Here is a 12,360-nt window from a genome sequence, read left to right as displayed (position 1 = left end):
GGTTTGGTTAGGTTAGGTTAAGTATACCTTGGTTAGGTTTAATAGAGTCATACAATGTTAAAGAAATCTACCTTAGTCTGTTGAAGTATACTAAGTAACACTGAATACCATATGGCATCAAATACAGGTTAGGTTAGGTTAGGTTATGTTAGGTTAGGTTATGTTAGGTTGGTTAGACTCTGGTTAGGTTTGATAGTCATATGAAGTCAATAAATTAAATTTAGTTTATAAAAGTTCACTAATCATCACTAAACATTATATGGCATCCAATACAGGTTAGGTTAGGTTGAGTTTGCATATGTTTGACAAACACATGCGACCTCTAACTTAACCTAATTTAACCAAACCTAGCCTGACCTAATATAACCTAACCTAACCTAACCTAACCTAATCTAATATAAAGCAAAACAACAAAGTAATGACCACACTTACTGGTCCATAAAATCACATTTGGTCCATAAGATGCTGAATCATACCAATTGTTTAACTGTACAATCCAAGGCTCCTCAGTGACTGCAACGCCAGGTTGATTCTAATCGATCAGTTAGTCGATGGTGAGTTTCCCGCTGTTGAAGATTTGAGGATATATTTTAATGGCTACAAGTTATGTGACAAAGGAAATTGATAGAAAATTTTAACTAGTAAATAATATCAAATTTGATGTGACAAAGGAATTTGACTGGAAATTTTAACCAGTAGATAATATTAAAATTTGATGTGACAAAGGAATTTCATTGAAAAGTTTAACTAGTAGATATTAAAATTTGATGTGACAAAGGAATTTCATTGAAAAGTTTAACTAGTAGATATTAAAATTTGATGTGACAAAGGAATTTCATTGAAAAGTTTAACCAGTAGATATTAAAATTTGATGTGACAAAGGAATTTCATTGAAAAGTTTAACTAGTAGATAATATTAAAATCTGATTTGACAAAGGAATCTGACTGAAAATTTTAACTGGTAGATAACATTAAAATTTGATGTGACAAAGGAAGTTGATAGAAAATTTTAACCAACAGATATTAAAATTTGATGTGACAAAGGAATTTGATAGAAAATTTTAACTAGTAGACGACATTAAAATCTGATGTGACAAAGGAATTTGATTGAAAAGTGTAACTAGTAGACGATATTAAAATAGACAGCGAACTGGTAAAGCTATATATTTAACAAATTAAATAAAATTCAAGAAATGAGTGAACGAATTTAAATGTTACTGGAGTGTAAAGCCAGTGACTTCAGTTATACCAAACACAGTACAGTCGATTCTGAACGCAATGTAAATAAATTTCTGGTATCTAATCAGTCATTTAGGTAAATTATTGAATTGAATATAGAATTTAGGCCAAAGGCCAAGCACTGGGACCTATGAGGTCATTCTGCGTTGAAACGGAAAATGACAGTAAAAGGGCTGACAGGTGTAACAGGAGGAAAACCTCAAAGCAGTTGTACTATGAATCAATTGTTAGAGAGAGTGGAAAGTAAGATGGAAGAAAGAGAATATGAATGGAGGTACAGTAAAAGTAATGAAAGGGGTTTTACTGAACGTAAAGCGTATAAAATATATGGAATTCAAATGGAAGCAGAGTGGATAATGACTTATTATGTAGCCTGGAGTAGACAAGAAACCTCTTTCTAGCCAAAGTCCCTTTCACCCATTCTAAATGTTGTATTTGTCTATTTTAGTTTTCAGTAAAAGAAAACTATTGAGAAGGCTTTGTCTGTCCGTCCGTACTTTTTTCTGTCCGCCCTCAGATCTTAAAAACTACTGAGGCTAGAGGGCTGCAAATTGGTATGTTGATCATCCACCCTCTAATCATCAAATATACCAAATTGCAGCCCTCTAGCCACAGTAGTTTTTATTTGATTTAAGGTTAAAGTTAGCCAGATCGTACTTCTGCTATAGGTACCAACAACACAGGCCATCACCGGGCCGTGGCTGAGTTTCATGGGCCATGGCTGAAAGTTTCACACAGCGTTATACGCTGTACAGAAAACTCGATTGCGCCGGAGAAACGTCGGCGCAATTTGTTACTTGTTTGATATTTGTATACATGTTATTTTTTATTATTACTTTCTCTAATAACTTTCTTGGATGTGTTTAAAAGAATTCGAATGACCCTATTATTGCAAGGCCGAAATTTGGTCCCAGTTTCTAAATTGGTTTAGAAGGGAAGAAATTGGACGTACATCCAGAAATGCCCAAATCTTTGGAATCCAAGCCTCCTGGAAAGTCCACTGAGAGAGAGAGAGAGAGAGAGAGAGAGATTTTAGTTTTTGAGGTGGCAAACTTTTTTTTTTTTAAAATCAAAGCGTAGTGATTCATTATTACCACCTCTCTCTGGCTCTCCCAATCTCAATCTCTCTCTCTCTCTCTCTCTCTCCCTCATTTCAAACCCGAAATTGGCAGTTGCCCATGTCTAAACTAATTGCCAATTACGAAATTGTCGATTTTACTACTTCTGACCCCCCCTTCTCTCTCTCTCTCTCTCTCTCTCTCTCTCTCTCTCTCTCTCTCTCTCTCTCTCTCATTAAAATAGGACGACGTTAAGTTTCCTTTTAATTGAACTGAATACAGAATTTAGGCCAAAGGCACTGGGACCTATGAGTTCATTCAGCGATGAAACGGAAATTGGGAGAAAAGGTGGTTTCAAAGGTGTAACAGGAGGAAAACCTTTCGCAGTTGCACTATGAATCAATTGTTAGGAGAGGGTTAAGGAAAGTAAGATGGAAGAAAGAATATGAAAGGAGGTACAGTCAAAGGAACGAAAGGGGTTATAGCAGCTAAGGGCCTCAGGAAGGCACGCTTTAAAGAATCGTAAGCAATGCCTACAGTGCACCGCATGAGGTGCACTGGCGGCACTGCCCTCCTACGGGGAATATGAATATAAGAATATTTAAAATATTTCAAGCACATGCAAGAACGACCTTCTTGCACGTGTTTGAATGACTGAATCATTTTAACAGGTGATACCAAATGATGATGACGACCACCTCCTCCTCCTCCTCCTCCTCCTCCTCCTCCTCCTCCTCCTCCTCCTCCTCCTCCTCCTCCTCCTCCTCCTCCTCCTAAAAAAATCCTCCTCCTCCTCCTCCCCAAAAATGGCCTCCTCCTCCTCCAAAAATGGCTTAAAAACCCAAAAATGGCTTAAAAACCCGTCTATATATATTAAGTTCCCATTTTCTATATATTCCAAGTTCCCGTTGTCTATATATATATATTAAAGTTCCCATTTTCTATATATATGTATTTTATATTATATATATCATATATTCAATTTCCTCTCTTCTCTCTCTCTCTCTCTCTCTCTCTCATATATATATACACAAAGCTCCCATTGTCTATATATATACTCAAGTTCCCACTGTACACGCTGGAAATCTACAGGTGTCATTTCAAAGGACTTTCATCCATTACAGCTGTAAAGATACTGAACTCCCTCTCGGGCAATACTTTCATTGCTGGAATGGAATAGTGTGTTTAGGCGAAATGCCAATCACTGGCACCTTAGAGGTCATCCAGCGCTGGACAGGAAATTGAGAGTAGGTAAGTTTGAAAGGTGTAACGGGAAGAATAACTCTCGCAGTTGCACTCCGAAACAATTGTTAGGACTGACACTCAAGCCCACCCCCGGCCCCTGAGGACTGTCATCCATGTAACTGTAAAACTACAGCCAAACTACCGAACTCTCTCCGGCGATTCTTTTATTGCGGGTGCTTGAGAGTTTAAGAGCGGCTGAAATATATGGCTCTTAAAGAACAGCGCAATGTTCCTCCAGTTTTTCGGGTATATAACTATTTTACATCCCATTCTGAGTCCCCACCGCCCCCCGCCCCAACCACCCCTCACACTACTTGGGCATTGTTTCATGGAACAAAAGCTTTTAAACTGTTGGTCTTCACGCTAGTTTTATAGGACGTATTGAATAAAATTCGTGAATAACCGGTTTCCATAATTTTCAGACCTCTCCGAATAAGCGCCTAACTGGCCGCTGTCTTACTGTAAATGTGGAGAGAGAGAGAGAGAGAGAGAGAGAGAGAGAGAGAGAGAGAGAGAGAGAGAGAGAAATTTAAATGGGGTACTTCTTACTCGAACTGATTTAATAATCTTATGAATGGACAAAAGCTAGCAAAACTTTAAAACCGCAAATAACTAGCATTAACTTCTCAAATAGTCTTTTGATCCTTTGCATAGCCAGAACTTTATGAACAGTAACCAAGAGCGAGCTTCGTCAAATTATCTTCGATAAACAAAACTCAGCACGAACATAAGTACCTTTGCTTATTTCATTCTATTCATGGCTTATTTCATTCAAGATCAATAACTAACGGCCAAGATCAGTACTACCCTAAAATGTTAAACTGCAGCGTTTTCGAAATCGAGATTTGCCACCTATTGGGCTCATGAAACAAAATCCACTAGTTACTGAAGTTTCAGAAGGATTCAATGCTTTCCACGAGTAAATAGGAGTTTCATTTATCTGCAAAATCAGTAGTACGGCAATTGAAAGCTGCAGTATCTACCATTTTTCACAATTTTTCCCAGTGTCTTGTATTTCAGGGAACCAGTTATCTACTGAACAACCTCCCAATGCCATTTAAAAGTGTAGCCTACTAATTTTGGGCAATGGGTAACATTAAATTTCATAAGCATTCTCTCTAGGCACTGAACCAATAGGTTTAACATTCCTAGTAGATTTCTGATTTTTTCATTGTAAACTAGTTCTGTTTAGAACAGTTTTGCCTACAATTCTGTCAAGTGTCTGGCTAATCTTATCTAATCCACAATTTTATTAAAACTGCCTCGTACTCAAACTCCAGTAACAGCCTAAACAATTCTATTAGATGTGTCAACAGAATTAACAAAGGAACAATTATTAAATTAATTAACTATCAAAACCCATAATTCCATGATAGATTTCCCGACAGATGAAAAAAGGAAAATAGGAAAATTTACAATGAATTTTATTGTATATTAAAAAATATTAACGTTCTAAGAAAATGAAACAAACAAGACAATCACCTCAGTACAGGTTTCTGGGGCCACCAGAAGAAACTTTATAAACGGATGTCTTTGAACAACAGTTTCAAAATCTTTCGAAAATCTTCAGGATTATCACGCATTGCGACGTTCGAAGGCAGGCCATTCCTAATCCGCCTTGGTTGGAATTCCAAGGTTCCAGCAGCCCTTATACTCGGTTCCAGCAGCCCTTATACTCGGTTCCAGCAGCCCTTATACTCGGTTCCAGCAGCCCTTATACTCGGTTCCAGCAGCCCTTATACTCGGTTCCAGCAGCCCTTATACTCGGTTCCAGCAGCCCTTATACTCGGTTCCAGCAGCCCTTATACTCGGTTCCAGCAGCCCTTACTCGGTTCCAGCAGCCCTTACTCGGTTCCAGCAGCCCTTACTCGGTTCCAGCAGCCCTTACTCGGTTCCAGCAGCCCTTACTCGGTTCCAGCAGCCCTTACTCGGTTCCAGCAGCCCTTATACTCGGTTCCAGCAGCCCTTATACTCGGTTCCACGTCACTGTACCTGCTGAAAATTTATAGCGACAGAAAGAATGCTAATGCTTCACTAAAAAGTTAAGTCCCGATTGATTTAGGACAAACGTTAGGTTTGAAATGATTTACTTATGGATCAAAATGATAATTAATGCAAACGAAGCCTTAAGAATCTTTAAAAAATTTTAAATCAAAATTTCATCTCAAAATGAGCTAACTTTATACCCATATCAAAGCAAAACTCGAAAAATAATTCATCCCATGTCAAAGCAAAACTTGAAAAAAGTTAATTTTATTCCCATATCAAAGAAAAACTAAAAATAAACTCTTCAGACACGTCTCCACTGACAAAAACTAACCCATGAATGCTACTATGTTAACTTATGAGTTTACTGTAAGGCTAAAAGTGAATTTAATATTTTGATGTAACAGTAATTTTAAGGCCAAAAGTTGAACCTTCATATTTTGACAGCCTCATGGGTTCCCTGTAATGGTAAAAATCGAATTTAATATTGATATGTAACTTTACCGTAAGGCTAAATATCGAATTTAATATTTTGGCAAGTAACTTGTTATGGGTTTACTGTAAGGCTAAAGACAGTTTATTATTACGATAATGCAAAGCCCTAAATGTTAACAGTTAATCTTAATCTTCAACACTTACATACTTCCATACTTAACTACCAGAAGCCCGACGTTGTAAAATTATAATTTTCAAAAAACTAAACCGTATAATTAGGTCTGACGATACTTAAAATTTTAATCATTATGATTTCAAATACTGATATTTAATGATTTCAAATACTGAAGGATAATAAAGTTAAACCCCAAGTTAAACGCCAAAAGAAATTAAAGTTAATCCACAAACGTTAAGTTTTACTGAAACTTGAAATCCAGAACTCTTTAACGGTCTAAGTATAATTAAAACTCCCCATTGACTGCTTAAGACAAAGTAAAAGAAGGTGCAAGCTCCCCCTTCGACGTACACTACAGTAGACTAAAAAAAGTCTACCGTACGCCAAAGAGGACTCCTCCCCCACGCCAGGGGCCCCGCCCCTGACGAGGGGGAGGATAAGCTTGCAAGAAGTAGGTTCAGAAAGGGAAAGAAACTCGAAGCTTCGGACTTACCATCGGGCAACGACAAACCATTTTTAGTCCTCCGTAGAAAAAAGTTACCATCTTCGACCGCCATCTTGGTCCTCCATTTGAATTGAGACGTTAAAACGTTGTTTGGAAATCCTTTAGGCTAGATCACCTCAGTGGGCTAAAATCCATCCTATTTTAAGGCAAATATCCTGAAGTTGATATCCTAAGGATTGAAGGAGTACATCCGGAAGTCTAGCGATCCATTAAAGTTGTGGTTCTTAATGGAATCTGAAAGACGTCTAATTTCAGCAAAGAATTTCGACAAATAAAAAGAAGGATCTTGAGTAACTTAAGATCCAACACTTTGCAAAACTGGAGTTCAAGCACAATCTAATGAGTAATATTTAAAGTAAAATTTTGGTTATATTCAAAATTGAATTAGAGTGAAAATTACACATCAAAAGCACTGAAAAATCTTACACGAAATGCATGCAGAAAAAAACTGAATTATAGTCAAATAATACTGAAGTTAAGTCCAGTAACACCCGATTTCTTGAAATCAATGGATGCGAGAGCACAATATGTAACAAGTTATACTTTGTTAAAACTATAAAGAATTTTACGTAAATTTTATTCAAATATTGAAGGGAAGTCTAAAGTAACATGAAATACAACACTTACTACTGGATTCAAAGTGCACAATTTAACAAGTCACACTTAAGAATTTTTGTTAGAAATTCCAGAGAACATTTTATGTGAAAAGTACTGAGAAGCTATTTGTTATCTACATATACGGAATATATATTCAGTTAAATTAAACAGCATTAGATGCATTACCAAACATGTAAACATATATATACACAAGATTACCATACTTGATACACTTACATACACGAACAAGTACAATTAAAACTTCAAACCACTTAATATCACTCCATTGCAATACCCACGATATTAGACTCGTGAAATCAAGGTTCAAGGAACAAGTAGCTAGTAAGGAACAATAAAAGGAACAAACTCCATACCCAAGAATTCCACACCACAGCCTCAAGAAACCAACGTTCAAGGAACGCTTAAACAACAAGCTTCAAGAAAAACTCAATACACACCCAAGACAACACAACGAATCGACGTTCAAGGAACAGTTCAAGGAACAGTACAGTAACAAGTTGAAAAGGAAGAACGAAGTAACAAGTAAAAAAAAAAAAATCCAATATACACAAAATCCTAAACACAGCTTACAGAAATCGACGTTCAAGGAACACTTAAGTAACAGCCAAAAAAGAAACACGAAACAAAACAAAAGAAAATCAAAAGAAAATCATCAATAAACGTTGAAAAAGTAGCACTTGGTAACATTAGTCGAAAAAGAAACCCCAAAAAAACAAGAAAATCTTCAACACAGCTTTAAGAATTCCACCTTCAAGGAACACTAAGGAACACAAAGTCACAAGAAACAAACTCCATTACTTACCCAACAAAACCCACACGCAGCGTTAAGCAATCGACGTTCAAGGAACACAATTGACAGAAAACTTTAAAGAAACAAAAAATAATCTTCCAAAAATGCTTCACGTACCGAAGACGCCACACAGAGTAAGTGAATAACCGCTCGTCAAGAAAGCCGGCCCCAAACTACCCTTAAACGTTTCTGGGCAATCCGAAGTAACCTTCTCTTAACAAGCAGTGGCGATAAACAACTACTCAGTAGTCAGGTCAGTAAGACAAGTAGTTTCAAGAGAGAGAGAGAGAGAGAGAGAGAGAGAGAGAGAGAGAGAGAGAGAGAAATGTTATTATATAATAAATAAAGAGAGAAGCGTTGTGAGGATCAATTGATAGAAAAATCCTCGTCTTCATTTATCATTTTTCTATTTATTGATTTATCTACTTAGCTATTTGTTTTTTTTATATATTTATCAGTCAAAAAATAGGCAAAGGCTGACTCTCTCTCTCTCTCTCTCTCTCTCTCTCTCTCTACATATATATGTTTATATATATATGCATATATACATACATATACACATATATGTATACATATACATGTCTAAACATCTTCTATGAATAGAAACCCTTTCGTATATAATAACTCTTACATCTTAACAGCCCCGACGTCCTCCTTTATTCCGCTTTCAAAAGAAAAGTCATTCTGGAAAAACCTCTTCGCTTGGAAGGACTCTTCCCAGAATACATTCATATGTTTATGAAACAGAGATAAAAATTCACTCTCCTCTCTCTCTCTCTCTCTCTCTCTCTCTCTCTCTCTCTCTCTCTCTCTCTCTCTAACCCTTTCATAATTTAGATGAAATCTTTTTCAGCGCGTCTGTGATTATCAGTAGTTCAGTAATCCTACACTTGATTCACTGTATGTGAACGTAACTCATATTAATCCAATAAAAATCCCTTCCCTCGATCACTAATCAGTCATTAATCCAACACTCTTAATTGATCCCATCTCTATCACTGAAAATCCCCAATCACCATCTCTATCAATCTGATCCAGAGCACTAATAATTAATCCAACAATAAAATCCTTTCCCCCCCATCTCCATCACTAATCAAATCAACACAAATGAATCCAAAAATCACTTTCTATCACTGATCAATTATTAATCCATAGCTCATATTAATCCCATGAAATCCTTTCCCTCTATCACTAATCAATCTAATCAATCATTAATCCAATCAAATCAATCATTAATCCAACACTCATATTAATCCCATGAAACCCCTTCCGTCTATCACTAATCAATTATTAATCCAAAGCTCATATTAATCCTAAGAAAATCCCCCATCTCCATCACTAATCAATCATTAATTCGCACACCATACCAGCCTTCCCCCTTCAAGAAGCTGTCAAATGGACAAAGTGTTCTGTCAATGACCTGGAATCGACAACACACCTCCTGCTTGCTCCCTGTCAAAGTCATTAAATCTTGACCCTTGTCCCCTGTCACTCCAGTTGCCTGTCTCTCTCTCTCTCTCTCTCTCTCTCTCTCTCTCTCTCTCTCTCTCTCTCTCTCTCTCTCTCTCTCTCCCAGCCTGAATTAAGCGGCGTTTACGAGGGCCATTCGCAAAGGGAACAATTTGGGGTACACAAGAATTGAGGAGAGGGTTTATCACACAGAAAGATCTGGGATACTCTGATACAGGGTCCCTTGGGTTTAGATGGTACACACACACACACACACACACACACACACACACACACATATATATATATATATATATATATATATATATATATATATATATATATATATATATATATATATATATTATTCACTAAAGCTTTCAAATCCCAACAGGTACTTACGATTTGACCTTTGACCCAATACCCAGGCCAGCTGATTTTAATATAACTCGTCTGTATCGCTGTTTCTTATCAGGGATTCAAACTCCAGTTCTCTCGCTAGTAAGTAGAGAGAGAGAGAGAGAGAGAGAGAGAGAGAGAGAGAGAGAGAGAGAGAGAGAGAGAGAGAGAGAGGTCCCTACTAGAAAGGAAACATTCTGCACAAAAGAAGCTACAGTATCAGATCCTAAAAAATCTCTTTTCTCTCACTAATAAGGAGAGAGAGAGAGAGAGAGAGAGAGAGAGAGAGAGAGAGAGAGAGAGAGAGAGAGAGAGAGAGAGAGAGAGAGAAGAACGGTTTTAGTGATAATTTTCATGGTGGAAAGTGTGGTGCTTATGTCTGGGTAGAACAAGCATTTCCAACAAAGAGAGAGAGAGAGAGAGAGAGAGAGAGAGAGAGAGAGAGAGAGAGAGAGAGAGAGAGAGAGAGAGAAAGGACAATATTAGATCCTAAAAGTCTCAGTGTAACTTAGGATTAAGCCTTAACGAATACCGGAAGACCCTTTCCCTGAAATATGAATGTTACATTCAAGACTCGAGTCCAAAGTTTTTTAATATTGGGGCAAACTCTCCCGAATCCACGAGGAAGTTTGGGGACAAGATAAAAAGAGAGAGAGAGAGAGAGAGAGAGAGAGAGAGAGAGAGAGAGAGAGAGAGAGAGAGAGAGAGAGAATAACTTGTCGTTGACGGAAAGGGACCGTTTAAGCAAATTAAATGATTTTATAAAAGATTTTTGGTTTGTGGTTTTATAAGCAACAGATTCAATGCTAATTAAGATAGTTGTAAGCTTTAATTATTTTGTTATTATTTATGTTAACTATATGTATATATATTATTATATTAATATATCATATATATATATATATATATATATATATATATATATATATATATATATATATATATATAATATATAAACTTTCATAAAAGATAAACAAGTGAAAATGATTAACGGTGCTTACAACTATTACAGGGTAATATAAAATATTAAATTGTCTAGTACATAGTTCGACCAACAGCAAAGGTTAACAGCCTAATGAGGCTAATTAGGTAACTGAGTGAATACCTGAGTCGATATTTTAGAAAATTTGTACTGATTTTTCATGTCCTGTAGAGAGAGCCGGTCTGTCTTGAGCAAACCTATATTACTATTAATTTGATTGTTTTCGCTGTATTGAATACATGCCGTTTCTATTAGATTTCTCTCGATACAATTACAGATATTGAATTGAATACAGAATTTACGCCAAGCACTGGGTCCTATGAGGTCATTCAGCGCTGAAAAGGAAATTGACAGTGAAAGGCTTGAAAGGTGTAACTGGAAGAAAATCTTTTGCAGTTGCACTGTGAAATAATTCTTAGGAGAGGTTGGAAAATAAGATGGAAGAAAGAGAATATGAAAGGAGGTACAGTAAAAGAAACGAAAGGGGTTGTAGCTAGGAGCCTCAGGAAGGGACACTGCAAAGAACCTTAAGTAATGCCTACAGTGCACCGCACGAGGTGCACTGACGGTGCTACTCCCCTATGGAGGATAAAATTATCGCTTCTGAACAAGATTCTTGCTTGTGACCAATGAATTTGATATAAATAGTCTCTGGCATGTCTACTAATAGCACTGTTTCTCTGAGCAGTAGCGATACTATACTGACCTAAAATTGAAAACTGCAGTATTTACAAAATTTTCGAAATTGAGATATGCCACCTATTGGGCTCGTGAAACACTAATACACAAGTTACTGCGGTTTCAGAATGATTCTTCAGTGCTTTCCACTAGTATTTAGGAGGTCCCGTTTGCAGCATCTGCAAAATCAGTAGTTAGTAAGGCAAGGGAAAACTGCATTATCTACCATTTTTCTCAGTTTTGTATTTTTGCAGTTTCAGAACGATCCTTCAATGCTTTTTCACGAGTATTCAGGGGGTCCCATTTGCAGTATCTGCAAAATTTGTAGTAAGGCAAGGGAGTATCTACCACATTTCTCAGTTTTGTATTTTTGCAATTTCAGAATGATTCTTCAATGCTCTTTCACGAGTATTTAGGGGGTCCCATTTGCAGTATCTGCAAAATCAGTAGTGAGGCAAGGGAGTATCTACCATTTTTCTCAGTTTTATATTTTTGCAGATACTGCAGTCTCCCATTTTAGGGCAGTATACTTATGCTATGCAATCAGTTTCTCAACATTTTTTGTTGATTGTCCAGTATAATATTTATTGTACCCCATGGAGTTTTGCATACTACCCCGTTTTCGTATATAGGGGCTGTTTCTTGTTCAAATTCTGCTAATGGTATTGCAATAGGAAAATTAAGCAGTTGAATTTAGTAATTTAAGTGGGTGGATATTATGATCGAAGGCTGGCATGCACAGTATATTCCTATTAAAATTCCCATTTCCACTAGTGGCATAAAAAGATTTTTTTTTGGCAA

The 12,360-nt window shown here is 36.8% G+C and overlaps 1 long non-coding RNA gene across 2 annotated transcripts; it reads right to left on the bottom strand.

The window, feature by feature from the left end:
• Positions 1–4,952: 4,952 nt before the first annotated feature.
• LOC136840319 (uncharacterized) lies at positions 4,953–8,237 on the bottom strand. 2 transcript variants are annotated; one of them, XR_010853586.1, is made up of 3 exons: positions 8,064–8,237; positions 6,632–6,877; positions 4,953–5,537 (listed from the first exon to the last, which is right to left on the bottom strand). It is a non-coding gene; the product is annotated as an uncharacterized lncRNA (long non-coding RNA). The 2 variants fall into 2 exon arrangements; XR_010853587.1 differs by having other exon boundaries at positions 8,169–8,226.
• Positions 8,238–12,360: the final 4,123 nt, after the last annotated feature.

This window comes from Macrobrachium rosenbergii, chromosome 7 (assembly GCF_040412425.1).
Source record: "Macrobrachium rosenbergii isolate ZJJX-2024 chromosome 7, ASM4041242v1, whole genome shotgun sequence".
Lineage (NCBI taxonomy): Eukaryota > Metazoa > Arthropoda > Malacostraca > Decapoda > Palaemonidae > Macrobrachium > Macrobrachium rosenbergii.
Note: the sequence above shows the minus strand (reverse complement) of the source record. Positions and strands in the feature narration are given on the sequence as shown.